The sequence below is a fragment of the Neovison vison genome, chromosome 7 (genome assembly GCF_020171115.1).
Source record: "Neovison vison isolate M4711 chromosome 7, ASM_NN_V1, whole genome shotgun sequence".
Taxonomy (NCBI): Eukaryota; Metazoa; Chordata; class Mammalia; order Carnivora; family Mustelidae; genus Neogale; species Neogale vison.
The window spans coordinates 173,780,194-173,794,844 of NC_058097.1; the positions used below are offsets into that span (position 1 = coordinate 173,780,194).

Sequence of the window (14,651 nt, forward strand, 5' to 3'; positions counted from 1 at the left end):
CAGAGAGCCCAATGCAGGGCTTGATCCCAGGTCCCTGGGATCATGACCTGAGCGGAAGGCAGAGGCTTTAACCCACTGAGACATGCAGGCGCCCTGTATTGTGATTTCTTTATGAGGACTGATAGGGAATCTTTTTCAAGATGTAGTAAGTAGGAAGACTGATTTTGAACAACTATGACTTGTGTATGTGTGTACATGTGGGTATTTAATTTTTTGTGGATGGGGCGATTGAGGTGTCTGCATGTTTCTTTGCACTGGTTTCTGGGACACTCATTTGGCTGCGTTTATCAAAGGACATAAACATTCTGTGTTCTGTGTTTTGATTAGTAGTCTTACTACTGACTTTAACTATACTTTTTTATTTCTTCCATCTTTATTACCACCTTAATCCATTTCCTATCTCCATTTCTTTACTTTCTTACTTTCTGTGCTAATTTATCTTTGTAACTCATCTCAGATTTTCTTTGAATCACAAAGCGTTAAAAATTACATGTAGACATCTACAGCCTAATGGATCTCTTTTGGCTGTTTGTTTGGGAACTGACTTGGTATTAACTTTGACTTCTCTCACTAAATCCTCTAGGCTCTCCAGGATATTGAGACTGGCTGTGGCCTGTGGAGCACCTCCACTCTTAGTCTCTATTTTGTGAGTAAAGGGTCTTGTTTGTCTTCCCTGTAGGCAGGAGTCTTTCATTCCTCTTTTCTCTGGTCTTCTACCCATTCTCCCAACCTCAAAGCATTTTTAAGTATTTTAAAAATAGTTGCCTTTGTTATAACTCTATGATTTAATAAAATGTTTGAGTTAGGTAGAGGTAAATTTTAAACTAAAAGCAAGGAAAGCTAGTTACTTGCCTTCTTTTTTATATTATGTTTTGTGGGGTTTTTTTTGAAGAACCATTTAAGGCACTTATTTATATTAATTCCAGAAAGGTCAGTAATCTTGGATCACACTAAGGATAAAGTAAATCTGAAAAAAAATTATAAGGAAGTTCCCGTGGACTAAATATATTTTGATGATTTTAGGCTTTTGTTCATATCTAAATTTTATTTTCATTGCTATTTCAAAGAGTTAGGAAGATGGGATGGTTTCACATAATGAATAGGTATATTTAATTGAACACTTTAATATTATTTATATCCTCTAGATAGTTTTAAAAAACTAGCATTTTTTATGGTTATATTTGCAAAACTGATTTTAAAGTAATATATTTTCAGTGTTTTGTTAATAAATCAAACTTTTCAATCTATTTCTGACTATTAAACCTTTCTGGAAAGTTGTTTTGTATCCTTCCGGTCATCTAAATTTATCACAGGCCTTTAACTAAGAAGGTTGGTGAACCTTCTTTCCTTTTGATCTTGCATCCTGGCGGGTGCTTGGATATTTCTTCTGTAAGAAAAGTTTTGGTGGATGAGTCAGTGCACTGAGTCATAGGCAGCATGAAGCCTCTAGTGTTCTATACGAACTAATTGGAAACAGTTTCAAAATTAATTAAGGCACAGTTGTCAGCTCAGTGTTACTGATTGACATCCCACCAAAGTATTTTGTCTTTTGGCAACTTGCTTAATTGTTCTTTAGTATTTAGGTTTTTGTTTGGCTTTATGGTTTTGTGTTTTTTTTTTCTGTTTTTTTTTTTTTTTTTAAATCTGTTGACTAGACCTATAGTTACCATGTTGATTTTGTTAAAGCCCTTTTATGAACCTTGTGTCATTTGTGTTTAATTTCTCCCTTGCTTGATGCCTTTTTTCCCTTAAAAATTATTCAATATAATTCATTTTCTTTTTGGCTTGCTAATTTATCAGGTCATGAGAAAAATCTTTTATGCGCCACAGAAATTAGTTCATACAGTAATAGTATATTGATTTGTCAAATAAGAGCCCCCTCTCCAACTAAACACTATGTTTGATTTGGTAAAAACAACTTGAAAGTCTTGCATAGATTTCTTTACATGCATTAATTTGACCTTAATAAATTGATTAAATATGACATGTTCTTGAAAGTTTCTTTTTCCTTCTTGTACTTAGATTTGTTTGAAAGTACTTTCATTTGTATGAAGGATTTTGCAAGGCGGACATTGATTAGGTATTCTTTATGTTTACAGAAGATTAAACAACAATTCAAGACCAGGAGGAAGTTTTAGCTGAAGAGATCAAATATGTTCTGTGGAGATGATAGAATGCTAAGATGAATTAGTAAAGGGGGAGGGGGAAGAAAAGAAAGATTTTACTTACCCATAGTCAGATGTGGAACTTGAAGCCCCGCAAGTTAATAACTTCTTGAAAGTCCTTCGCTGTATCTGTACAGTAAACACCTGAGGCGATCTATGGCAGTTCTTTAGTGTGCTGTCTCATGCCAGATTTGGGGACTATGCCAAAGGAAGATGTACGAAAAGTATTTGTTCTAGTTATTCAGTAGACAATCTATATTGAATACATTAAATGAATTACACATTTTCTAATCATTCCTCCTAACCATTACTTTTGAAGTTATTTCATTGCAATTGAGAAACATTTTACAGTTGATGACATGTCAGTTTAATTGGCAGCATCTTTTCTTCATAATACCTAAGATCAATGCTGCATCTTATAATCAGTATGATTTTAAGATTTGTTGGAATACAGTAGATGGTCTTTGTTCTTCTCACTCCTTAGAAATGTTCAAGAACAAAGGCAGCCATTTAACCTTTTGGTTTTTCTTTCATTTTTCCCTAAGTCTGTTCTAATGAGATGGTCTTTTAAAGATTCAATGGTCAACTAAGTTTTAGAAACGCAGCATAATCTGTCCTCTTGGAGATTCTCATTGTACACTAGCGTGTAAGAATTTTAGCCAAAAGAAAAAAAAATATTTTTAACTTTGTTTAACTCATCATTGACTGAAGAATCTCCTGCACTCTGCCTCTTTCTTATTTGTTTGTGCTTGAAGAATTTACTACTCTGCATGTAACTTTGGGAAATGCTGGATTACACACTCTCTTGCCTGGGTATCACCAATTAAGAATCTAACATTTCTGAAAGTCAACAGATTTTTCTTTTTCAGATTTCCTACCCAAGCTCACTTTATTTTTATGGATTGGCCACACCTTGTTACCAATTCCTTATCCTTTTTATCTTTTTAGTTTCTTGAGTTGTGTCTTAGTGTATAGTTTTCCTCTTTGCTAGCAAAATTGTGATATTTGAAGCTTATTAACTGGGTGTTTGAAGTTTCATTAAGGTTCTAAACATCCAGAGAATTCTTGGTAATGTATAAATTACAAATGTCTATTTTACATTTTCTTGCATTTTATGACATCTAGAGGTCAGTAGTAGGTTATAGGAGTTTCATCCACATATCCTATGCTGATCTCTTCAAAGGTATGATATTTTTCATCTTCCAAGGACTCACTGAAGAGGAGTAAATTTCTATTCCCTGCTATTTTTCTTATTTATCTCTTTATGTCCTGACCCTGCCTTTCCCTCCACTCCTCTTTCTCCTTTATTCTGTCCTCCCCCTAATATCTGGACTCAGTTTATTTATCAATTCTGTGTTCTATCAGGATTATTTATTTAATCATGTAATATTTGGTCACTCTTTCTCCCAATTATATACTACATTTTAGTTAGTAATATTGCCTCTGGATCCCTTTCTTACCACATCTATACAAAAGAGCCTATCTGTGGCTTTTTATGCATAAGCTACACTAACTTTTTACCAATCTTCCGGTTGGCCAGTCATGTTTTTTCAATCATCTAGCATTCAGGTATACTGATTTTATTGCAGTGTTTTCCAGCTTCTTCCCCTTTCTTACTTGTGGTACTTGTAGCTATGCCTGTAGTGATCATTCCTGTCAGCAAGTATTCTCGAGTTTGTGGTGAGTTTCTAAAACTGTAGTGGCCATCATGTAGCTTACACCTTAAGTACCCTGTGATCTCAGTGAGGAAAAACCCATTAAGTCATAGCTTACTGCATTCATTGCATATAAAGGGGACCCAGAAAAGTATAATACTGCATTAAGATTGTGGGAAATGGGATTAGGTATGTGGACTGGTGCCAGATTGTTTAGCAGTTTTACTGCCAGGCTAGGATCGCTCTTGAGTAAGGGAATATTATGTTTCATTTTTCCTATCAAGCTATGTATTTAATCAGAAACTTGAATTTATTTCAGGAAGCTTGATGCTTCATTACCAGCACATCTGTTTGGGTTCAGTCTGTTTTCTGATTTTTTTTTTTTTTTTTTTTAGCTTTTTCTACTTTGAAGAACCTATGTCATCGTATTTTCTGATGACTAAATTAGACATTGTTCATAAAACATTTGACAAACAGTGCGTGGTACATACGACAATGACAGTAATATGATGACAAAAAGTACTGGAATATGGATGTAGCTGAGATATGTGATGAGGGGAGATTTGGGGGTGGGAGGTGAAACCGGACAATCTATTGTAGTGCAGCAAGCCTAGCTGGGTAGCAGACGTACCACCCCAGGCCGTTCTTGCAGCTTGGATTTTCTAGGTTGGAGGTCAGGCCACTCGGGTTCTATTCCCAACCCTTTACCCATCACCTTTCCTTCTAGGCTACTATGCCTTCATAGATAAGATAACTGATTTGAGCTAGGTAATTATTAAAAGGTATTATCCTCAACTTAAAATATATGATATTTTCGGGTTAGGCAATAGTGATTGAGGATGGCTAAGGAGAGCAGGACTCTCTCTTTTATTTCATTGTATTGTTTCTGATGGACCACCAGAACCAAAGAGGTGAATAAATGTTGAGGATTCATCTGCCTCCAGTAGAAAAATTATTTTACACAAGAAGGATCTATACCGAAAAAAGGACTACAGCAAAAACAGTACCTTAAGGTACATTTAAAATGCATTTGTGTTTTTCAAATTGAGAATCAATACATAAAATTCTGAGGCAAGAAAACATCCCTGCAATTGGAAATGGCTCATTGAGTCAGTTGACGAATTTAGAGGAATAAATTGGGCAGTATTTGATACTTTAAAATATTTTTTTAAATCAAAAGAAAAAAATATCTTTAATACTAAGCATATCATTATAGATGTGAACATGATCTGATTTACCTTAAACATATGTTTTACATTAAACATATATCATATATTTTCTATTTTACCAAATAAACTTTAATTATAATTACATTCATTGACTTTAAGTCATTTACATTTTAAGTTAGTCAGTCATTAATAAGATTTCTTATATTTTAAACACCCTTTTTTAACTTCCCCGTCACCTAATTATTCTTTTTTTTAATCTATTTTTATTTATTTTCAGCATAACAGTATTCATTATTTTTGCACCACACCCAGTGCTCCATGCAATCTGTGCCCTCTATAATACCCACCACCTGGTTCCCCAACCTCCCACCCCCTGCCCCTTCAAAACCCTCAGATTGTTTTTCAGTCCATAGTCTCTCATGGTTCACCTCCCCTTCCAATTTCCCCCAACTCCCTTCTGCTCTCTAACTCCCCATGTCCTCCATGCTATTTGCTATGCTCCAAAAATAAGTGAATCATATGATAATTGACTCTCTCTGCTTGACTTATTTCACTCAGCATATCTGATACTTTTTATACTCCTTACATACGTGAAGTCAGTGCAGCCTCTTCCAGTTTCAAATATACAGTTCAGGCCTGTCCTTTCCCAGGATAACATCTCTTGGGCAGGCAGTCTTAAACTCCTTGCCAGATTAAGTTGGAAAGGCTTAATCGTCTCAGTTGTCTTCTCATGCCTTCCAATCTACTATAGTTTGCTCCTTTGTGTTAGATTGTCAACAAAATAGTGAGATTGGAAGGTTTTTAAGATACCTTCCAATTCAGTAATTGTATTGTATCAGTATGTACTGATCTTTCTTCAGCTTGGTCCATGTTTCATTCTTAGTGGTTCTTTTGCCTTCTCTTTTCTGTTACTGTCTGTTTCCCTGTTATTATTTCTATGTGGGCCATGGCAATGAGGTGGATTTGTGTGAGAGAGATTATGGGAGCAAAGAATTTGATCAGTATTTTCTCACTAACACTTCTTCCACAAGCAAACACACGAAGAGGTATCTGTTATTTTGGATATGGAGAAGGAGGAGACAGAGAAAAATAAAAGAAAAGGTAAGGATATTGAGTTGGAAAAGATTCTTTGGGAATATTTGTACCAAATTTGAAGTGGAGATTTAAAAAATTAAAGATTCTTCCCCTACATGTATATGATATGCCTCCTCGGGGTTGGGGGGGAAACTAAACAAAACCCCTGACATTTATATCATTTCACTCTAAAGGATGGAATATGTTTCTATCACTTCTAGTGATCAGCAGTTTAGGAATCCTGCCCATGAGGGTTTGAATGTTAAAAACAGCAGAGAATAATTCCTGTCTATTCAAGAGAGTTGAGGCATTAGCCTTACTTTCTTATAAACTTTATTTATCAAAGGTATTCTCAGAAGGTAATGATAAACCTGAAACTGTTCGAACCTGTGCTGATATACTCCCACACTATGTTGTTGGAATAGATTTAAGCACTCTTTGTAAACCCATGCCAGAAAGTTCTTACCATTTGAAGTTTCTGCCCTCCGTTGGATTAGGAGGAGGAATTTCCCATCTGTTCAGACAGAAGAACAGCGATCAAAAAATAGATAATAAAAAAGATTTCCCTGTTTGAGATGCGCTTTTTGTGGATAAAAGCTTTTCATTGGAAGGAATTGTTTGTTTCCACATGACAAATATTTGGACCTGATGTTCAAAACAAGTGTTTGGATCTGAATTAAAAACAAACTTAGAGCTTTCAATATTATACTATATAATTTACTTGTTTTGGTTGGTAGTTGAATTCAAAACCCATTCTTTTGCTTGGTATCTCACCTCCCCACTTCAGAACACATCACCACCTTCACATCTCTTACCAGGATGACTGCAAGAACTTCTTAATTGGTCACTTACCTTCACTACATCTTCCACTCTGCTGTTCAGTGGATCTAATGTTGTATCTGATCATACCACTTTTCAGTTTAATGGTCTATAGATTCCTGGAAAATGTACAAGTTCCTTTACCACTAGGCCCATTCTACCTCTTCAGACTCCTGTTCTGCCACATGCTCTACTTGCCTCTCACGTCAGACTTGTGATAGTCTTTATGCCTTTGTTACTCTACACATACTTCTGTCCCTTCTTTCTTCCATGATGGCATTTATTGCACTGTTTATTTTGCTATTCTTTTTTTCAGGGTAACGTTTATTACATTCTTCATAATTGTTTTCTTACTGGTTTCCTCTTTAAAACTGGGTCATACCTACTCTGTATTTTCCCAACATTGAGCCCATTTGCCCCTCCTTCTGCACCTTATAAGTTTCAGTTTGCCTTTGCTCCACAAAGTTTAGAATCACATATGAATTTATGGCTATTCTTTAAGACCCTTATTTCCTGAGTTTTCCCCTGAAAAGGAATCTTTAATATCTATTTTTTAACCCCTGCTATTATCGGTCCTACCTTCTTCCTTCAGATTTCAATAATCAAGTACAATTATTTGCCTCTGAGATAGAGAGGGTTAGCCCCTGGCATGAGTGTCTGGTTTATTCATACTATATATAACATTGGTTAGTCTATCTATAGTGCTGCTTTTATTTCCTGAGACTTTTAGATTTTCCTTCTAAATCCCCTGGCCACACCTGTTACTTTATGTATATTCTAGATAAGTGGATTTGGGTTTAGATAAGTGAAATGAGTGCCCTGATATCACAGAACACAGAAGTGATAGAATAAGTTTTATATGGCCTCAAAACACGCCCGCGTGCGCGTGTGTGTGTGTGTGTGTGTGTGTGTTGTGGTGGTGGTGGTGGTAGTGGTTTTCTGTATCACACTACTGGTTCCCTCCAGGTTTATAAGCATTATGCCTAAGGTGATCTCCAAAAATGTCTTGTAACCTCCACTCTCTTCACTTTTCATTTCCAATTGGATAACAGAGAAAGAAGTGGGACTCAGAATACAAAATTTTTCTTTCCAGTTGATTTTTAATGAGTTTTGTTTATATATTTAGTGGTGGCCAAATGGTGGTCACATCACATTCTTTTTATAGTTTGATAGTTCACACAGGGCAAAAGGGAAAAAAGTTATGAAACTTTTTTTAAAATTTTGAAAAATAATTTTTAAAAAGAAGTATTTTAATGTGTGATTTATACAGTTGGGGTTGGCTAAATGGAAAGGGAGGAGATGAAAGGAGAGAGGGAGGAATGGAGAGGAAGAAAGAGTGAGAGAGAGAGATAGATGAGCCCATGAAGATATTAGTCTGTTGGTTGGTTATAAGAACAATCAGAGAATGAGAAAACTTCATTTTCCTGTTATCTCAAAGTTTTGTCTTGGTGACCCAGTCTACTGAGTGGGCAAAAGAGTGTGCTCAGAACATGATGGAACTGGCATTTAGAAAATCCAACAGATAAAATATTACACCCACTGACTCATGAAACAGAAACAATTAAGGTCCCAATTTAGAATGATTCTGGACACAGGCTCTAATCGTTAGCTCGTTTAACAAACATCCATGTGGTAGAGTTGGAAGCATGAGCTAAGTGCAGAAATTAGTAGTGCTGGGAAAAGTTATAGTCTAAAATTTGATGCTCGGTTAATCTCCATAAATTGACTCCTTTGCATTTTGGTCTAATATCTAATATCAATTGAAATAATGGAACTGTTTGAATTTTCAAGCTAAGGTTCTTATCTGATGTTTCCATTATTGATTCTTTTATGCATAACTCATGAGTGCAAGGTTTAATCTTAATTTCAGGTAGACATTTTTGTTCATTTAGTTGCCAGTAAATGGAGCTGGAAAGGGAATTAGGAGATCCAACTTGCAATTGAAAGGCTAATTCTAGTATAGCAGTTCAGAACACAGGCTGTGGAGCCAGACTGTTTGAGGACAAATCTCTGTTCCTCCTCTTGTTACTTGCTTTATGATTTTGGATAAGCCATTACCTTCCCTTTGCTTCAGTGTTTTCATTTAAAAAAAAAAAACTGGATAGTAATAATACCTACCTTATAGAGTAACCAGTTCACCATGAATGTGAATAGTTAGTCGTTTCTGTCCTGCCATCAATTTACGTAATCTTACATGAGTTACTTTATATTCATGGGATTTATTTTATTTATTTTGTATGAGAAACTAAGCTTCAGTTTTCCTTCTAGAATTAATTTTAATGGAATGAAGTAGACACACAATGGCTTATTGCAAACATGTATACGAAGCGTATAGATTTTGATATTAAATAAATGAAGATTTCTTATCTCAGAAGTCTGTAGTTTCATATTATGTTACTTTGGACAAATACTTTCTTTAAGCTTTAATAGTATGTATAAACTGGGTTAATAAGAGTTATTTCATGGGTTGTTGTGCTCATTTTATGAAATAATGTGTGAAATACCAATTATTATGCCTGATATGTAGTATATATTAAAAAAATGCTACTTCTCTTAACTCCCTCTTACATACACAGTCTATTTCTCTCTCACAAAGGAACTTCATTCTAATCTGTGTACTTGTATCGGTGTCTGTATTGCTATGGGATGATTTTAGCATATGACTTAAGTGAGTTTGTTGGTTGCCAGTGAATTTGTGAGACAAGACTAGGCAAATTTCATCCAGCTCTCTGTGGAAGGGAGAGCCATGTTAAGGTTGCTGAAAAGTAAGAAGACACAAAAGATAGACAGAACTCTTCTAATGGCATTTATTCTAGCAGGATCAGAATTGAGAACACAGGAAAAAAGAATTATGAAACCCATGTTAAGGGTAGGGTGGATCTCTAGTTGTCTGCAGGGCTAATGTAGCATTTTGTAGGAAAAACCAATCCTAGCTCCTTCCTTTCTGATTCCTTTATGTTGTTGAAGTCTTTCTGTGCCTTAGTACTGTACTGTATTTTGTAATTCCCCAATAATAAGGATTAGTAGAATGTACTGCCTTCCAATAAGAATATGAAATCGGGTCTTTACCTGGTTTTGCTGCAGCTTGCTAGGGCTTAGAAAAAACCACCTAATGTTTCTAACATTCACTTACCATTTCAGCCTCTTTCTTTTGGGGATGGAGAGAGGGGGGCAGAGACGGAAATTGGATTAGGTGGTTTAAATATCTCCTAAGTCTAAAATGCTATGGTTTCTACTATTAATCTGAATATGTTATCTTGCATGGTACAGAGTAATCAACCTTAGAGAATGCCACCTTTATCCCAATAAAAGTGCCTTTAGAGCCCATTCTTGATCTTTCAAAAAGCATAGGTCTTGCTACTTTATAGTCTGAGTAATACATCTTTCTCTCTTTAACTTTTTTAATTTACCAGAATTTACTTTGTCTTTTTGTCCCTCCCTTGCCAGGTTTCTGGAGTGGTTCTGTTTGAATGAATAGCTCATAGATGCTCTTAACAAGAGTGAGGTGGAGGGGGTAGTGAGACCATAATGATGGGAGCTGGAGATCTGAGTAAAGGCCAAGGAATGCAGAGAAGGGTAGGACTTGGGGAAAGACTGCCTGAGTTCAAATCCTGAATTCTTTCTGTGCCTCAGTGTCCTTAAGTTCAATGAGGACAATAACTCTCAGAGGACAGTATTAATGAGATTCTGTATTTGGTAGTGATCTTTAGACAAAGTTTGGTAAGCACTAAATAAACACTTGCTAGTGTTAACTATTATGCTAAAGGTTGTTACTAAATATCTTACCAGGAATATATCAGGAAGCGTGGTCTTCATTTTTGTGATAAATTTGAATTACTAGGAACTGGTATGCCTAAATTTGAAGACTGCATATATATGTGTGTGTAAATTTCCTCTAAGAAGGGTGGTCTGCTGGGAAATACTTATATGTTCCCATGTGTGTTATTATTCTTTAGGGTCTAGAGTGTACCCTAGGGTAGGAAATTAGATTTGGAAGAGACCTCAGAGAAAATCTTTTTTATCCCTTGTACTTTTTAGAAGATATACTCCTGAAAAGGTACCCATTTAGAGAAGTTAGAGAGTACCCAGTTAGAGAAGAAGGAAGAGAGGAAGACTTGAAATTTCTAAGACATATATAACTTGGAAACATTTCTATCTTCAAAATAGAATGGTTAAGAATTCATCTTTCTATGATGGCATAAATGCATTTCATGTTTTTAAGATTTCAAAATTAACACATCTCAATGTATTAGGAAAGCGTATCTTTAGTGCAAATTACTGTAATTCTTTCTGACCATGTATATTTACTACAGTAGAATCTCTGAAACCTTCAAAAATAACCTTTTCGAGTAGATAAAAATCTTTGCCCATAAACATTTTGTTATCACTTTGTAGATGATTTAAGTCACTCTTACTCTTCTTTTGAAGTGTTAAAAATTCCCACTGCTTTATTCCCAGGGAAGGGGGAGGGAACAAAACAACCAAAAAACATCTGTACGAGTCACTTTCATAAATGATGAAAACTCCAAAAAATAATTTTTGTAACTTGTCAAACTTGTTTGTGGGCAAATTTGTTTCCTCTCTTACCTTATAAAATTAAGTATATCTACTAAAAAACTTACAAATGATAATATGGACAACTGTTTTATTCTGTGGTAGTATAAGTCAGCAAATCTGCTGGTGCCACTGAGAAGATAATGGTCTTCAAACACAGAAAAGAACAGAAAATATCCTTGACATCAAGATTCTGCAAAAACAGACCCTTTAAATTATTTCTGAAAAACATGGATGTTTAATCTGTGATAGATGTAAGAGAAATGATAATTAGCACGTATTCCTAAAATTATAAATCCTTATTTTCTTATTTCATGAAAAGTATAATAATTCTACAGTTCTGTTCTTGGTAAGTGGTCAAAGAGGAAATGATGACATCTTTCGTTTAATATCAGTCTAATAGACTATTTTCAAAATTGCTTATGTCAGATAATATGATTCTAAAATTAATGACCTGGCTTGTGTGTCTGAATTAGGATTCTTGTATAATCTGTTTAAGAATGATTTCCTTGATGTCTTTTATAAATAAAAGTACATACTGATCTGCTGAATTTATTCTTAATGTGACCCTGGCTTCTTTTTTTTTAAAATTTAATTTTGTTTTGTTTTAAGTAGGCTCCACACCCATCATGGAGCCCACCACAGGGTTTGAACACAAGACCCTGAAATCAAGACCTGAGCTGAGATCAGGAGTTGGAACCTTAAACTGAGCTACCTACATGCCCCATGAAAACTTTTTTTTTTAATATAGGAGTTGATATATTTAATCATGTCATAGAATTTGTACATATGAAATCAATATGGTTAGTGAGATTTTTGCGATAATTAAATACTAGGAATTTGTAATGTGTGATACAGGCATTTGTAAAATAGTATGATACTGGTAATGATTAACATTGCCCTATTCCTCATATATAGAATGTACCAAATGGACATAATATTAAAATAAGTAAACTAATATTAGAACATTCCTCCCTTTAATAAATCTAGCAAGGCAATAAAACTTCATGATGTAGCTCTTAATCTAGTACAGAGATTCTAAATCCTATCATACCTAATCATACCTCTTTTTACTATAAATATTTTGTAGCATCTCTTCTCCTGAATATATATCCAAATACACACAATAAAAAAAAGTCAATGTAATATACTAACTGCAGTTTAGAGAAACTTTTTTTGAAGATTTATTTATTTTAAAGAAAGAGTGCATGTGCATGCGTGTGTGAGTTAGGGGAGGGGTAGAAGGAGAGGGAAAGAGAGTCCTCAAGCAGAATCCCAGCTGAGTGGGGAGCCTCTTGTAGAGCTCCATCCCAGGATCCCGAGATCATGACTTGAGCTGAAATCAAGAATCTGTTGCTCAACTGACTGAGCTACCCAGGTGCTCCCAATTTGGAGAAATTTAAAAGGAAAATAAATCGTAGTAAGTATTTCTTTTAAAATATTTTATTTATTTACTTGAGAGAGGGAGGGAGAGCATGAGAGGGGAGAGGTCAGCGGGAGAAACAAACTCCCTGCCGAGATGTGGAACTTGATTCTGGGACTCCGGGATCATGACCTGAGCCGAAGGCAGTCTCTTAACCAACTGAGCCACCCAGGCGCCCAATTCGTAGTAAATATTAAGTATCACAATATGTGAATGTTGAAAACAATGATATAGCAAATACTTGGAGTTATGAGATGGAGTAGATCATATGTCATTCCATACAAGAAAGATAGGAAATTGAAAGAGCTGATGTACAAATGAGTACTAGAATAACAAGTATGATGTTAGAATAATAACAGACTATGTTTATTAGTTTTTTATTTAAGCAAAAGGGTAATACCTTTAGCCAAAGTAGGAATACATAAGAAGACAAATTATGTACTATCAAATTGGAGACAGTGATTGGGTCTTATTTTTAATTTATGTGTAATATTAAAATAATTGTCCAGGTTGTGACATAGGGTGATAGAGTAGTGAAATAGAATAGAAAATATGACTTGTATTTATTCTTCTACTTCATGAAGAAAGGAACATAGGAGAGTGATAATTTTTGGGTGGTGATGAGTTTGGTTTAGGGTCTGTTGGGTTTGTCCTTTTGGCAGGGCACTGTAATGGAGATATATTCAGCAAGAAGTTGAAAATGAGAATTAGAATTCCAGAAAAAGGTTACATCAACAAGATTTAGTTTTGCAGTTCATTCGCAAAGCAGGGATCATTGAAGCCATAAAATTAGAAAATATTACAGATAAGGGGATACTACTAATAATAAAAATTAACATCATCATCATCACTGCTAACATTTGTTCATATTTATTATGTGCCATGCACTGTACATCAATTTGACATACATTTTCTTATATTTTTCTCACAAACCCTTATAAAATAGGTAAAATTATTATCAACATCCTCTTTTTACACATTAAACAACTGACAACACAGAAAGCTTGCCTTACTTCACATAGCTAGTAATTGGCAGAGTTTGAATACAAATTCAGGCAGTCTGGCCCTAGAACCCATTTTCCCAATGACGAAGTCTTGAATTCATTCATTTTGGAGGCAACAGTAATAAGAAATAGCAGTTAGTGAATAGAGTAAATTAGAGTACATTACACTGTCATGGAAGGCCAAGGACAAGAGAATAGTTAATATCACAGGATTCTGAGCATTTTAAAAGGTCATTGGTTTTGGTGATCAGTAAGTCCTTGGTAAGTCATCATTCAGTAATATTATAAAGCTCACAAAAATTACCCAAACGTGTGTTTTCTTCAGGCTTTCTAGAAATTTTTAATACTTTATTTATTTGTGAAATATCTATTCTGAACTTTAATATACTTTATCCAGATTGAATTTGAGCCTTAGCAACCATGGTGTAGCCATTCTTTTAATAAATCCTTATGTCATTCTCAAAGGAGAGCTATCAGAAATAAGCAATCTAATTTTGGATTTGTTTGGAGCAGTAGGATCTCTTGAAAACACCAAAAGGAATAATAAAATTATTTCTATATGAAACAACAAATATTACAGAAAAGTTCAGTGTGAAAGTGAAGGAGTTTTAAGTATGGTTTGTAGTATGTAGTCCAGAAGAAGCAACTCGTCATTCTTGGGTGTGATAATGAAGAGAGAAATATTCATGTGGGTGTTTGATGATTAATTAGTTGTGTGTAAAATGCTTGAAGAAAAAAAAAGTATGGCATAAATTTTAAATATTATTATTGTATTCCCAGAATTCTGT

The 14,651-nt window shown here is 34.8% G+C and overlaps 1 protein-coding gene across 3 annotated transcripts in view; it reads left to right on the top strand.

Moving 5' to 3' along the window:
* METTL15 (methyltransferase like 15) overlaps positions 1-14,651 on the top strand; it is a 190,157-nt gene that overhangs the window by 34,957 nt on the left and 140,549 nt on the right. The gene's annotated exons all lie outside the window — the stretch shown is intronic.